General features: G+C 34.6%; 1 protein-coding gene across 9 annotated transcripts in view; it reads left to right on the top strand.

Annotated features, from left to right (window-relative positions):
* Window positions 1–14270, top strand: part of DTNB (dystrobrevin beta) — a 203981-nt gene that overhangs the window by 107916 nt on the left and 81795 nt on the right. The gene's annotated exons all lie outside the window — the stretch shown is intronic.

The raw sequence follows: 14270 nt of genomic DNA on the forward strand, positions 1-14270 counted from the left end.
TTTATTTTACTTTTCGGGACTACAGGCTTTCATCTCTTTAAATCGCCGTAAATGTCTACATGGAAACCTAGCTTGTGAGCCCTGAAGTCTAACTTAATACATAGCAGTCTCCAACAGAAACAGTAACACATTGCTGGGTTTCAGCAAGGTTGCCTTTTGTTGTTTGTGTGTTCTTCCCTTAAATCTATGGTAGTGATGATTTCTTCTCTATAGTCATGCCCGTAGAGATTTTAAAAATCAGTTCAAACAACACGAAAATGAAAATCAACCTGATTTGCTCTTTGTATTGAGAGGAAATTAGGAAACATAAAGTTATGTTTTATAAACAAAACATATATATGTTGAATATTCATGCTAGAAAGCTAGAGGGACCAAAAAAGTCACAGAAAGAGGAAAAGTGAGGAGGAGGGACAGGGAAGGTGGGATTCGGCCTCTGTTCTGATCTGTTCACTGACTTAAATGATGACAATAAGTTTACTCTGCTGGGTGAAGTTGGTAGATTTTTGGATCATAAGGTTTTATCAGGTGTTTAGAAGTTTTTCTGTTGGAGTAGACATTCCTTTTCTTTTATCTACCTGGTGGTAGGTAGTTTGACTAAATGATCTCTTAGGGTTCTTGGTCTTTTTTTATATTCCATAATTTTTCAAACTTTCATATTTATTAAAATTCTACAAGCATGTGGATTAAAAATGCAGTGATACAGAAGAGCTTAAAAGGAAACACAACAAACATATCCTTTCGCACTTCATTGTGTTTTGTCTGGGTTTTAGATCTAGTAGTGGTTACCTCCGAATATCTCTGAATAATATACAGAGGGTGCTAAGAAAAGGGTGCCAAAAAAATGTATACACATTTTAAGAAAAGAAAACTGTATTAAAATTGTAATGCTCAACATGAACCAATAACAAAAGATGACTACAAGTCACGTTTGACTTCTGCAATTACAAGAGATGCTCAAAGTGGTTTCCATCAGTGTCCAGACACTTCTGATTATGGCGAACTGCTGCTTGAGCAACGTTGACCAAAGTGTCCCCTTGTATATATATTTTTGGCACCCCTGGTATTTAGAACACCATTTTTTGACCTATCAGTTTGGGACATTATTAAATTCCTTTTGTGGTTTAAGGAACCAACCTTATTTTTAACTGTATATTTCAACCCATCCCAGTTTTTCATAATTATATCACCATTTTTTAAGTTAACTTTGTAATTTTAAATAATTATTCTTAAACCTCTATTTCTTGTGATTTCTTTCAACTTCCACTATGTTAAAAGAAAAAATTAGTACGTTCTGTCTACTTCTCCCTTCTCCTTTTGCCTCCTGACTTTTGTCATCTGTGCCATTACTTTATATTGTCAAAAGTTGATAATATTTCTGTTCTTTCTATGATCATAACTGAGTCTTCTGAGATTTCTTACGGATTGAATCTAAAAGTTGAAAACCAAATAACAGCGTTTACGGTTAGTACGACTCATTGCTAAGTCAAGCAGCACGCTGAGTATTACTTTGTGTAGTTCCAGTGTCGTGACCCCTGTGTACTTCTCTCGTCAGAGCTCCCTGGGAACTTCTCTCTCACACACCACAATTGCTCAAAATCATGCCTTTAACTTTATAACTGGATTGACTTCTGATTGTTGTTTTTCCTTGTTTCCCATTGCTTCCTTCTTGCTGGGGGAAAAAAATACGCTTTTTTCCCTGCTATGTTCCATAATGAATTTTACCTATTGCTTGTAAATCCATTTTTTTGGTTAAATTTGTTAACCTTTTCCCTTTTTGGTTAGTGTTTCTTATGTTGCATTTTTTATTTTTAAAAACTGTCCTTCTCTGCTCCAACATTATAATGGTTCTCTCTCTCTCTTTCTTTTTAAATTTTAAAGATGTCCCTGTCACATATGTCTTTAATTAATCTGGAACGGATTTCTGTGTGTGGTATGATATAGAATATGTAATTCTCTTTCTCTCTCCCTTTGCATTTGACTAATAACTTGTCTCGGAGCCATTTATTAGATAATCCATCATTTCCCCACTGATCTACAATGCCACCATTGTCATAAATAAGTTTCCAACTATACATGGTCTGATTTCAGGGCTCTTTATTCTGTTCCTTTGGTTAAATTGTCTATCTCTATGCCAATATCACACTGGCTTGATTAAGGGATTAAATAATCTGTTTTAAAGGTATGTGGTCTATTCTTTGATCTTTCATATAAATTTTAGAATCAGCTTTCTGAGTTCCTCATAAAATTTTGTTGGATTTTGATTGGTGATTCATTTAATCTAAAGCTCAAATTGGGACAGTTGACGTCTTTACAATATTAAGTCTTTCATTCTGTGAATGTATTATGTCTTCCCATTTATTTAAATATCCTTTTACGCCTTTCAATAAAGCTTTATAGTTTTCCCCAGAAAGGTCTTATGTATGTTAGATTAATTCCTGTGTACTTAACATTTGTTGTTGCTGTTTCAAATGGTGCCTTTTTTCCTACAGTTCTTTTTGAGGTATAATTTACATGCAATAAAATACACCCACTTTAAGTGTACAATTCTATGAGTTTTGGCAAATGTATATAGTCGTGCAAATGGTATCTTTTTTGAATTATGTGTCTGAACAGTTTGTTGCTGGTATATGGAAATGCAAATCAGTTTTGTATTTTAATCCACTATCTAGTCATCTTGCTTAACTTGCTCATTAATTCTAGTAATTGTACTCAGAGTCTTTTGGATTGTCTCTAAATAATTATATCACCTGCAAATAGTGATAGCTTTGTTTCCTCCTTCCCGCTCCTTACACTTTTAAGCATTAATCATACTTTATTTTTTCTTTTGGTCTTATTATGCTGGCTAGAACCTCCAGTGCAATATTGAATAGAAATGGTTTAGTAGGCATTCTTGTGTTATCACCAATCCCAAAGACAATGTATGGTGTTTGACGTAGTCTTGGTAGAACTGTTAATCAGCTAAAAGAGGCTTTCTTTTATTACTAGTTTGCTAAGAGTGCTTTCTTTTTGTCATGAGTGGATGTCAAATTTCATCAAACATTTTCTGCTTTAATTGAGATGATCGTATGAGTTTATTTTATTAATCTAGTGAATTACATTGTGTTTTTTAAAACAACCCTACATTCCTGGAATAAACATAAATTGACTCTCCTTTTAATACACTGCTAGATTTCATTTGCTAATATTTTGTTTAGGTTTTGCCTATGTTTATAAGTTAAATTGTTCTGTAATTTCCCTTGTTTCTTTTTGTTTTTGTTTTTTTGGTCTTATTTTTAGGACAAAGTATGTCCAATTTTTCTGTCTTCAAAAAGTTGAGGAGCATTCTCTCCTTTCATATTTTTGAGAAGAACTTGTCTAAGATAGGAATTATTTGCTCCTTAAATTTTTAGAAAACTCACCAATGAAGCTATATGTGCCTAAAGCCTTCTTTGTTGAACAATCTTTAATATTTAATTCCATTTTTAAAAACAATTGTAAGACTATTTTCATTTATTATTATTATTTTTTGAGTCACTTTGGAACATTTTATATTTGTAGGAAATTGTTATTGGCACAAAGCTGTAATGTTTTATCTACAGTATGTGTACTAATGTACTTTTTTCATTCCTACTTTCAAGTATTTATGTTTTTCTGTTTTTTTTATTTGAAAAATCTTGCCATAGTTTTGTCTAATCTGTTGGACTTTCAGAGGACCAACTTTTGGTTTTGATGATTCTCTTATTGTATGTATTGTATTTTTCAATTTCACTTATTTCCACCGTTACCTTTATTATTTCTTTTGTTATAGTTTCTTTGGGTTTATTTTGCTACTCTTTTTCTAACTTCTTTAAAGATATGATGAGCTTGCTCATTTTTCCCCTCTTATTATGAGCATCTAAGGCTGTTAATTTCTCTGAGCACTACCTGAGTAGGGTCTAAGTTTTGTAATGCAATTTTTTTTTTTATTGTTGAGTCCTAAATATTTTCTGTTCTGATTTCTTTGAGAAGTGTACTTCCTTAATTTCCAATTTTCTAGTTGCTTTTTTGTTATTTCTGGTGTAATTTCACTTTGGTCTGAAAGTGGTCTGAATTATTCTGTTCTTTCAAATTTGTTGAGATATACTTATTATCTAGCATGTGATCAATTTGGTCCAAATAAACTTGGAAACATAACTTATTCTATGCTTGTTGGGTGCAGAGTTTATAGTGAATGACTGTATGTCCATTAGGTCAAGTTTGTTAATTATGTTGCTCAAATCTTCTGTAGTGAGCCTTACTTGTTCAGAATTACGTGTATACATTTCACTAGGAAATTGGAAATATATTCTTATGTAACGACTATTCCTAATAATTCTGTTTGTTCTCAAGTCTATTTTATCTGCTAGTAACATCTTTTAATATCTTTTGCTATCTTTTAATATATGTGCCAGGTATTACTTTTCCCGTCCTTTTACTTTCGAACTGTGTCTTTAGGTTTTCATTATGTTTCTTGGAAATTGTATGCTGGATTTTTAAAATCTGACCTGACAACCTCCCTTAGCTGGCAAGTTTGGTCCATTTAAATGTATTATCATACTATTGTCATTATTATAATTAGTCACTTACAATTCAAATTGATTTATATTATGATAGTTTAAAAATTATGATTACTGCGATATTTGGACTTTTTCAACCATTTTATTTTGTGCTCTTTGCCGTATGTTTTGAAATTCACCTTTATTCATGTATCCCACTCTAGTTACCTTTCCACCCATTGGTAACCATTCTCATGTGCTTCTTGTGTACCTTTTTACTAATATATGTTCTTGAAAATTAGGTATTGTCCTTTTTGAAAATTTACCTAGGTGGTATTATGAACAACATTTGACGTATCCATTCTCCCTATAATGGAAACCTAGGGTGCATTCGATCTCTGCCTCCACATGTAATGCTGCATGCAGTAAATACCTCAGATGTTTCTCGAATGGAACTGGTTAAGAATTTCTTTATACCTAGGATGCAGCTGTTGGATCAAAGGTTATGTCTGTCCTGTTCAGAGAAGTGTGTTGGGGAATCCAGTGGTTTAGTGTAGACTTTCAGTTAGTCTCTCCATTTTACATCAGGCCTCATTCCCCCACCTCTGCCTGGTGTGCCTGAGTTCAAGGACTGTCTGGTCAGTTTCACTACAGAGTAACCTCTAGTTTCCTCCTGGGCCTAGAAAAGAGCAGTCTAATGGCTGTGTGGTGTTGGGCCGTGGGGTGGAAGAGGTGAGAGGTTCTCTGCTTCTTAGGCAGACTTTTCCTCCAATTTTCTAATTTTTAATGTAGCCCCTCCCTCTCTTTAAGAGGTACCAGACATCTCTAATTTCTGAGCATTCCTTCTGTGGCTCTACTTCCCTTGTCTCAGGACAAATTCAACCTCAGGTCTCTTCTCCCCTATTTATTAAAAAAACCCTCCCCATATCTAGTTTCTGTTAGAAATTTATGTGAGAGTTCAATCTAGGACTAACAGCTAAGAATTAGAACCTGGATCTTTCTCTGAGTATAGAATAAAGTGGACATTCCCCCTTTACATAATAAAAAGTCTGTCACCAAAGCACACTTGTATTCTGAGAGATTCTCCCTTTTAGCAGAAATGTTGCTGTTTCACATGGAAACATCATAGTGAAGAAGAGTAAAGAAAAAAGCTGATTTCTATCTCTTTGTGCCTAGTAACACTTCTTATAAGCACATATTTTGTGTTGAGTAGTTTTTCAGTATTTTTGTATGTTAAAAATAATACATATCCATTGTAAAAGCATTCAGAAAAATACAAGTGTATAACCCTACTATCCAGAAACCACTACATTAACTTTTTAGCATGTACACTTACCTCCAGTCTTTTCCCACGCTTGTGTATTTTTATGTGGGATATTGCTGTTTGTAAATCATTCTTTTAACTAAGCAGCGTATTTTCATATCTTTCTGTGTCAGTTAACATAGATGTAAATTATCATTTTAAATAGTGCTTATTTTTCTATTGCATGCATGTGTTATTCATATATGTAATATCTCTTATATAGCATTTAGGCGGTTTCCAGTTTTTTTGCTATTAAACAGTGCTGCAGAAAACATTTTTGCACTTCCTGTTCTGACCTACACTTGTGTCTAGCTAGTTGGTATAAATTCCCAGAAGCTGAATTTGCTTAGTCAAAGAGTTGTGCTTTCTAAGGGTTTTAATTCATGTAACCAAATTGACCTGCAGAAAGATTACCAGATTAGAGCAGCAGCTTTTTTATACCTTCACCTATTGGGGGTATTTTCAAACTTTTTAGTCTTTTGTAACCTGATAGGTGAGAATAGCTTCTCATTGTTATTTTTATTTGCGTTTCTTTCATTACAAATAAAGCTACTTATTTTTTCATGTATTTCTTAGCCATTTACATTTGTTCTTTCCACCTTTTTTGGTCAGTTGTCTTCTTACTAAATTAATCTGAGTTTTCTTTTCCTTATTGGAATAAGTACCTTTTGTCAAACATGCTGCAAAATTTTTCTGAATTTGTAAATGTCTCAACTTTATTTTTTTTTTTTACTAAAGGTTTTAGGTTAAAGGTTATATTTGTTAAATTTTTTTCTTCATGGTTTCTGGCTTTCCTTTCATATTTAAAAATACTGTTCTCACCCCAATATTATAAAAATACCATTGTCTATAAAACAATCTGTTATTTATGTAGTGTGTGTGCGTGTGTGTGTGCGTGTGTGGTATGCAATAAGAATTTAAGTTTATTTTTCCAATTGGTAGCCATTTGTCCCAACTCCATAATTTTCCTGCTGATGTTATCCCTGGTTTACTTTTGCCTTCCTTTTAGCAATTGATACTCACTTTGAAGCTCTGAGAAATAATATAAATCACCTACTTGTCCTCTATATGTAAAGTAATTCTCTAACAAAATATCTTTACCTCTGTCTTGATCTTCTTGGAAGGTTAAGCAAGGCTTCTGCGAAGAATAACATGTACAGTGAAGCCTAACGGATGATTAGGGTTTAGGCCGGCAGAGAACGGTGGGAGGAGCATTCCCAGAGGGCCCGGGGAAGCCGGCAGACGTAGGCAAAGGCCGCCTCGGGTTTTGGACGTTATCCCAAACCTGGAGGGTTTTAGATAGGAGAGGGACATGTTGAATTTTGAATTTAAACAACAACAAAATCACTGCCACTGTGTGGAAATAGGGAGTGGTACAAGGATGAAACCAAAGGGGCCAGCTCGAGTTTTTTTCCCATTGCCCAGGGGAGAGATGATGGTGCTTTGAACTTATCATGGTGGTAATGGAGATGGAAAAGAGTTTGTAAATATAAAAAATCTTAGGTTTCACCATTGTCGCATACCCAGAAATGAAATGAAAACTCCAGTGGAAATTTGGAACAGGAATTGAAACTAAGTTTGAGATAAAGTATATTGTAATGTTGATTGCTTGCATTTCATTATTGACATAGAAATTATTCAGATCTTCACAAATTTGAGATTCAATTGTTGATATCTACTGTGTTTCCCCCAAAATAAGACCTAGCTGGACAATCAGCTCTAGTGCGTCATTTGGAGCAAAAATTAATGTAAGACCTGGTCTTATATTCTATTATATAAGACCCGGTCATATATAGGACCGAGTCTTGTATTGTATTGTATTGTATTATATTATATTATATTATATAGCCAGTCTTATAGTAAAATAAGACCAGGTCTTATATTAATTTTTGCTCCAAAAGATGCATTAGAGCTGATTGTCCAGCTCGGTCTTATTTTCGGGGAAACACGGTATTGAGCACTCATAGTGTTCAAGCCTTTTACTCACATTCTCCTTAACCCTCCCAGCACCCTTTGCAGTATAAATATCATTAACCTGTAGCAGATGAGGAAACAGTATTGGTGAGGTTGGATGACCTGCCCAAGGTCACAGAGCTGTAGTATGGTGCAGTTGGGACGAGAGTCACGGGCTCCTGACTCCATGCCCAGCCTTCTTTCCATTGCACCTCGGTTGCCTAACATGCTGACTCAGTAAAAATTGTTGTTATAGAAACACACAATAATGGAACCATTGTTTGAATCCTGTGGTTAGTTTTAGAATCAAGAGAAAACAATGAATGGCAGTAACTTGGGTAGTTAAAAAATAGAAGGGGGACGATGTGAAATGATAAAAACTAGATTAAAAATCAAGACATATCAGTTTGCTTTTCTGCAAAAATGGTGATAATAAAACTTATCATAATTATCTCAGGATCTTGTTTAAGGATAATGCATCTGAAAGTGCTTCTAAGAGGTTAGGATGCCATAAGTACTGTATTGTAAACTTTTAAAGTCTTTCCCTCAGAGTAAAGTAAATCATATCCCAAAAATGTCAGCTCCACAAAGGCTGGGGCTCTCTGTCTTGTTCTTCACCAAGTTCCCAGTGCCTGAAATCGTGCCTCATGCATGGTAGGCACTTAAAATACGTTGCATGAATGAATGACGCTAAACATGATTTATGTAAACAGACGTATGTAGCCCACTCATTTGTGTGTTTGTTTTTTGCTTCAGAAAATAATAGGTACAGTACCTAAAGTGTCCACTAGATGTCAGGCACATTTCCTTGATTGGTTCATGGTGTTCCTTTACTGGTGAGTTGAGAATATTGAGTAAACAAGGTTTTCAAATAAATCTCAGACAAAACCAGTTCATTTATCATCAGCACGCTAGCAACTTTTCTTACTTCTAAGTCTCTGAGACAAATTAGTTGTTTCTTTTCGTCAAAACATTTTTATAAAACTTCCAGCTCTTGATGTCTCCAATAGCCTTTCTGCTAGCCTGATTTCAAGCAATTTTTTGTTACTTAGGATCTAATTATCTAACCACATAGTCCTTATCCCTAATTTCTTTAGTGGTTAATCACCATTACATTTCAATTTGTGTTATTATTTTTGCTAGAAAGCAAAACTTCCTGACGTCAGCTTAGTGTATTTATTTGTATGAATTCCAGCAAGGAAGGGAATGACCAGAGTCCCACTGGACACGCCTGTGATTGATCTAGTCCCTTAGACAGGGCTCGGCATACGATAGCCTGTCTCCTGTTTTTGTATAGCCCAGGATCTAGGAATGATTTTTATATTTTAAATGGTTGAAGAGAGAAAGAGTATGTCGTGAAGTCAAAAAGAATAATATTTTGTGAAAATTGTATGAAATTCAAATTTTAATGTCCATAAATAAAATTTTATTGGGACACAGCCACACTGCTTCATTTACATACTGTCTGTGTCTGCTTTCAGGCTACAATGGCAAAATTGAGTCTTTGTGACTGATATTATATGACCCTCGAAACCTACCATGTTTCCCTGAAAATAAGACCTTGCTGGACCATCAGCTCTAATGCGTCTTTTGGAGCAAAAATGAATATAAGACCCGGTATTATATTATATTATATTATATTATATTATATTATATTATACCCGGTCTTATAGTAAAATAAGACCAGGTCTTATATTAATTTTTGTTTCAAAAGACGCATTATAGCTGATGGTCCGGCTAGGTCCTATTTTCTGGGAAACATGGTAACATGTATTTACTATCTCGTTCTTTATAGAAAACGTTTGCCAACCCCCATTCTTAGGGAAGGATTGATTAAAAACTGCATGTTTAGGGCACTTTGTGCTTCCTGATATTCCTTTTTCTGAATGTTCATCTTCTTTGATGGTCCAGTTTGCTTTTTTCACCCAAGGGTGAAGGTCAATGGGAAACTTCTGTTAAAGCATTTGGATAAAGTTTGTTACTTAGAAACTAGACTGTCTTTTTCTTGTTTCTCACCATCTCCACATATGAAAATATGAGTATGTAGCATGTTTGAACAGCTAACCCAACCAGTTTCTTTCACACATTGCATCAGAACAGAATTAAGCTAGATAATAAATGAATACTGTTATTTAAATTATACTATAATTATAAAATTATAATTAAAATAATACTTTCATATGGCTCTTGTCTATTGTAACTGCTCTTCTGTTTGATGCTTACTTACACTCTTTATATGCATTATATGCATTTGATTTGATCAAAACATATTTGTCCTCTTGTATTACTCCTATTCCAACTTCATAGCTTTTTGTTTGAACCTTAAACAGCTATACTTGAAACATCTGATGCTTTCAATGTTTGCGAACTTTTTTTTAGTCATATAACATGAAAATTCTGCCTGTTTCGTTCTTATTCATAATGACATTAGGTAGATCAATAGAAATTCACCAGACCAGTAATAATGTAAGACCATTTTAACCCTATCAAAAAACCCTATCAAAAGCTGTAACTTATTGTTTATATGGTTTAGTTTAAGAGTCTCATGCCTGACTGAGCTAGCCTGGCAACTTACATGGTTTAGTTTAATACAGCACATTTTTATGACACTTCTTTTAAAATGATGGATGATTCTGGAATTGGAAATGTCTTTTGTGACAAGGGTGGTTCTGGCTAATTGTCTGTGCCAAACTGACTGCCTCATTGTTTGCAACTTTTTTGTAATAAGCCAAATTTGTGGGGTTTTTTTCCAAGAGAGTTATTAACTGGCTTTACTGTATTTCCAAATAAATTGTGGGATGTTACAGAATTTATAATATTGATAAATTGGTTTGGATTGAAATTACCGTCTTCCACAAGTATTTTACTGAATGTGTGTTGTGCCTGTGCTGCTTGGTGCTGAGGTCGTCTCGTTGGAGGAAGCTGACAAGATGACACTTTTCTCTAAATCACGAGGTGAATCTGATGTTCTAGTCACCTGAAAGGAATATCAGATTCATTCTGGGTGTCTTGGTCTCCAGAGACTAGAAGGTTATAACTATTTTGGAAGGTTATAATTTGGGCTATGTCCAACAGGCAGGTATTATGCTTTGATTCTTACTTCATGGCTCATCTGCTGTTAATTCTGTCTGGCATTTTGCTGTAAAATTTTTGAAATACCTAGACATGGTGACATAATTTGCTCACCTGTGAGCCATCAGAACCCTAAACTCTCCGGTTTATCTAATTTGACCTTTTGAGAAAAGAAAAGCTGTGTTTTATTCTCCTATTCCTCTAGCCTGGGATGTGAAGGCTCTTACAGCTCCTAGGTCACAACTCATCTGATACTAATTCTGCCTTGTATTTTGCTGGATGATATTGAGAGCCCAGCAGCTGAGGAATACAAGATTCTCTGAGAACCGTGAGCTTTACCCCGTCCCAGTTTGGGTGTTGTCTGGTTAGCTCCATTTCAGACTGAAGGTTGCAGATAATCATTCTCTTCTGGACTTAAGGTTACTTGGAAGTATATCTCTCCCCCAAAATTAAATAAATAAAGAGAAAGATGGAGCACAGAGAGAACTGATACCAAGGGTTATGTGACATGTAAGATAGTCGTAGAAATAGGATATGGTTTTCGCCAGAACTTCATATGTACGTGTGTGTTGGGGAGGGGAGGGCTTGCATACACGCATGAACCGACACGTGTGTATACTCGTATATACGTGGTACCTGTGTGTGTCTACGTGTGAAAGAGAGGGATAGCCAAGTGACCAGCAAATGTAGTGATTGATTATGATGGAGTAAGGAGAAACAGCATTGTTTAATCAAGAAAACTCAGGAAGGTGACTTTGTTCTGCTGAGTTTCACCCACCCCTTGGGATTTTTCTCATTCTATTTACCACCCTACTACCATAAAGCACTGCTTTTAAACTCCAAATTTAACATGGCCCAAATGCCATCCCCTAGTTTTCTTTTCTTTCTTTATTGTGGTAAAATTTATCATTTTAACCATTTTCAGGTATACAGCTTAGTAATGTTAAGTATATTTACATTGTTGTGAAATAGATCTCCAGAACTTTTCCAACTTGCAAATCTCAAACAACATATCCATTAAACATCAGCTCCCTTTTCACCACAAGTCCCTGGTCACTACCTTTCTACTCTCTGTTTTTATGAATTTGAATACTTTAGATACCTCATACAAGTAGAATTATATTTTTTTGTCTTTTCTTGACTGTGTTATTTCACTTAGCGTAATGTCCGTAAGGTTCATCCGTGTTATAACGTGTGTCACGATTTACTTCCTGTTTTAAGGCTGAATAATATTACACTGTATATATACACCACATTTTGTTTGTCCATTCTTTTGTCAGTGGACATTTGGGTCACTTCCACCTTTTCACTGTTCTGAGTAATACTGCTATGAAGATAGGTATGTAGATATCTCTTTGAGACACTGCATTTTTGTTTTTATTTTATAGAAGTCACCCCAATGGATGTGACACAATATCTCATTGTGGTTTTGATTTGTCTTTTCTTTTTTTAAACAGTGTCCTTGAGATGTAATTTACGTACCATAAGATTCACCCACTCTGACAGTTAAATGATTTTTAGTAAATTTATGTAGTTTTGCAGCCATCACCATCATTCAGTTTATAACATTTCTGTCAACCAAAAAAGTTCCCCCATACCCATTTGTAGTCAACCCCAGCTCTCACCTGTAGCCCCAACGCAACGACTGATGTATTTCCTGTGTCTATAGTTTGGCCTTTTCTAGAAATTTCATATAAACAGAATAATATAATATGTAGTCTTTTGTTTCTAGCTCTTTGATTTAACAATATTTTTGAGGCTTATCAATGTTGTAGCAAGTATTAATCGTTCATTTATTTTCAGTGCCGAAAATACGCCATTGTATGATTAAACCACATTTTATTTATCCCCTCACCAGTTAATGGACATTTGGCTCATATCCAGTTTTTAACTATGATGAAAAACACTGCTGTGAACATTTGTGTCTTTGTGTGGATATATGTTTTCATTTCTCTTGGGTGGATACCTAGGAGTAGAATTGCTGGGTCATGCACGGTAAGTGTATGTTTAACTTTTTCAGAAACTGCCAAAGTGTTTTTGGAAGTGACTGTACCATGTTACATTCCCACCAGCAATGCATGAGAGCTCCGGTTTATTCACATTCTCGCCAGCATTTGGTATATTGTTATTCTTTTTAATTATAACCATCTTAGTGAGTAATGGTATCTTACTGTGGTTTTAATTTTCATTTCTCCAATGACAAATGGTGTTCTTTTCATGTACTTATAAGCCATTCATGTATCTTCTTTGGTATAATTGTCTATTTAGATCTTTTGTTCATTTAAGAAAACACTTAAATAATCTTTTTATTTTAGAATAGTTTTATTGGATTTATAGAAATGTTACAAAGATAGGACAGAGAGTTCCCATGTGCCCTGAACTGTTTCCTCTGTTGTTAACATTTTACAAATTAACTGATTTTGATATTATTACTAACTGAGCTCCATACTTTATTGCGGTATTATTAGTATTATGCTAAGTGAAATAAGTCAGATGGAGAAAGACAAATACTGTATAATTTTTCTTATACGTGGAATCTGAAGAAAACCAAAACAAATGAACAACAAAACAAAGCAAAAATAAATGCATAGATACAGAGAACAGATTGGTGGTTACCAGAGGGAAGAGAGTTGGGAGGTGGGGCAAAAATGGGTAAAGGGGGTCAATTGTATGATAAAGGATAGAAAGTAGACTTTTGGGGTGATCCCTTTGTAGTGTATACAGATGTTAAATTATAATGTTGTATACCTGAAACTTATATATTATATATCAATTTTACCTCAATAATTTTTAAAAAGGGTGAAAAATTAGGTTGGAAGCCATGATCATGTACTTCATTATGATTACTTTTTTTAAAAAGTCCTTGAAAAGTATTTATTCTTAATATTGGAGAAATCTGATTTTCTTTGAGCTTTATTTCTTACCTAGCCAAACCTAGGGTATACCTATAACGTAATTTCATGCAGACATTGAGCCTCAGAATTATATTCATTGAGTGACATTTCTTAATAGGATGTATATCCTGTGATTTGGTTGCAATTCAGAATAATCTGAATATTTCTTAGCACCTTTACAGGTCTTTATATTGCCCAGTTTTGACTAATGCCTAAGTTTAGCACCTAATAAATTAGCCCTTTTCATTCTTCTTAAACCTCAAATCTGTTGACATATTTCAACGAAATTAATCTTCTTGAATCACTGCCTTTGTCATATTACTTCCCTGTTTAAAAAACTCCATTGCTATAGAATTAAGGAGGCACTCCTCGTGCTGGAATTCAAAGTCCTGTGTAATCGGGACCCACCTTACTTTTTGAATCTTATCTTCTGCTGCTAAATTTATGCAGTACAAAGCCTCTGCTTTGGTTAGAACTGCCTCCTTTCTCCCTTTAAAACTTTATACCCCTTTCTGCGCCTCTGAGCTGGCTCATGATGTCCTAGCTCAACCATCC

The sequence above is a fragment of the Rhinolophus ferrumequinum genome, chromosome 13 (genome assembly GCF_004115265.2).
Source record: "Rhinolophus ferrumequinum isolate MPI-CBG mRhiFer1 chromosome 13, mRhiFer1_v1.p, whole genome shotgun sequence".
Taxonomy (NCBI): Eukaryota; Metazoa; Chordata; class Mammalia; order Chiroptera; family Rhinolophidae; genus Rhinolophus; species Rhinolophus ferrumequinum.